General features: G+C 41.2%; 1 long non-coding RNA gene across 1 annotated transcript in view; it reads right to left on the bottom strand.

Moving 5' to 3' along the window:
- Positions 1 to 1,605: 1,605 nt before the first annotated feature.
- LOC129701880 (uncharacterized) overlaps positions 1,606 to 2,004 on the bottom strand; it is a 2,046-nt gene continuing 1,647 nt past the window's right edge. The window contains exon 2 of the long non-coding RNA XR_008724284.1: positions 1,606 to 2,004. This exon is cut by the window's right edge and continues 766 nt beyond it. This is a non-coding gene — a long non-coding RNA (uncharacterized LOC129701880).

Here is a 2,004-nt window from a genome sequence, read left to right as displayed (position 1 = left end):
ATCAGGAACATGTTTCCTGCCTCTAGCATTTCCAAGCCCTTAATAATCTTATATGTTTCAATAAGATCCCCTCTCATCCTTCTAAACTCCAGAGTGTACAAGCCCAGCCGCTCCATTCTCTCAGCATATGACAGTCCCACCATCCCGGGAATTAACCTTGTAAACCTACGCTGGGCTCCCTCAATAGCAAGAATGTCCTTCCTCAAATCAGGGGACCAAAACTGTACACAATACTTCAGGTGTGGTCTCACCAGGGCTCTGTACAACTGCAGAAGGACCTCTTTGCTCCTATATTCGACTACTCTTGATATAAAAGCCAACATGCCAGTCACTTTCTTCACTGCCTGCTGTACCTGCATGCTTACTTTCATAGACTGATGTACAAGGGCCCCCAGATCCCATTGTACTTCCCCTTTTCCCAACTTGATGCCATTTAGATAGTGCTAGTTGTCCCATGGCAATATCCTTGTAAAAATCTTCTCAAGAACATATTGACTGCATGATATTTTCTGTAATTCCAGATGTCGGCAGTGTGTCCAGAATACTCACTGACATGATCTCCTAAACTGAACTGTGGAATATTTGTCAAACAACTGCCATCTTATGTACATTGTGTGAAATTGTGATTTGTTAGCTGCACAAAACAATGCAAATGGTGATTTATTTATTATTGTATCTACGTTGGATGTTTTGCTCTTTGGTGAAGCAGGGGTGGGGCTATCCTTGTATATCACTTTCACTGGTTAGCTGATATACTGAACACTGCAACCCTGTATATCCCGTGCACAGAATAATGTGAATTATGTAAATCTTACTATGCATGTCAGAAATAAAGTGTTAGCCATGTTAATGGATTTCTATTATGAATTATTTAAAATTGAGTGGGTTGCTAATGTGTGGTTATCAGATATTCAGTGTTAAAAAGAGAAATGTCCCAATAAAAGTGAAAAGATGTTCCTTCAGGAATTGCCACTTTCATTTCACTGCACATCTCGTATGTGTATGTGACAAATAAACTTGACTTCCACAGTGTGCTGGATCAGCTCGGCTGAGACACAAGAGTGAAGTTGCGGGGAGGTTTACAATGTTTTTTTAATTTAATGTTGTCCCTTGTCTAGTCTGAAATAAAGTTGATCATTGGATATAAAAATCGGAAGAAATGAAAATGTGTGTGTTATATGATTATATACATCTATATCATATTCATGTATATGTGTTCTTTCCAGCACAATCTAATCAGTTGTATGCTCGCTGAATAAAACCATCCTTAAGTTATACACAATTTGTAAATCTTGCTCAAAACAAATTTAATTATGTGAAATACTTGATTTAAATAACCCCACCATTACAGACTGATCTCATTCCACACTCTGGCTATTGGAAAGACCAGACTGTTGAGAAACAACTCCATAGACACAAAAACATTACGTAACATTCCAGGGCGATAGGAACTGGAATCTTCATATTGCTATTATTTCCCCAAATACTGCAGTTGTGAACAGTGTGATTAGATGAATGAATTGCAGAGTGCAAGTGGAATGCAATCAACTCAAACACAGCATATGAGCCATTTAAAAAGAAATGATTTAAAAAACATCAAAAGTTACCAGAGTCAAACATTTTATTATTTAACAAGAATTAACAAGACGGCATCCCCGGGCGTGCTCAGGGCCTGTGCTGCGCAGCTGACAGACGTCTGGACTGACATCTTCAACCTGTCACTTGCCCAAGCAGTTGTCCCCACGTGCCTTAAAGCCACCTCCATCGTGCCAGTGCCAAAACACTCCACTGCGGCAAGCCTCAACGACTTCCGCCCAGTTGCACTTACCCCCATCATCACCAAGTGCTTCGAGAGGCTGGTCCTGGCACATCTCAAAAGCTGCCTACCCCCCACACTGGATCCCTATCAGTTTGCCTACCGCAAGAACAGGAGTACGGAGGATGCCATCTCAACGGCACTTCACTCCGCCCTCTCCCACCTCGACAACAGAGACACTTACGTAA

This window comes from Leucoraja erinacea, chromosome 11 (assembly GCF_028641065.1).
Source record: "Leucoraja erinacea ecotype New England chromosome 11, Leri_hhj_1, whole genome shotgun sequence".
NCBI classification, from domain to species: Eukaryota; Metazoa; Chordata; class Chondrichthyes; order Rajiformes; family Rajidae; genus Leucoraja; species Leucoraja erinaceus.
The sequence above is the reverse complement of the archived record's forward strand: the minus strand, read 5'-3'. Positions and strand labels throughout refer to the sequence as shown.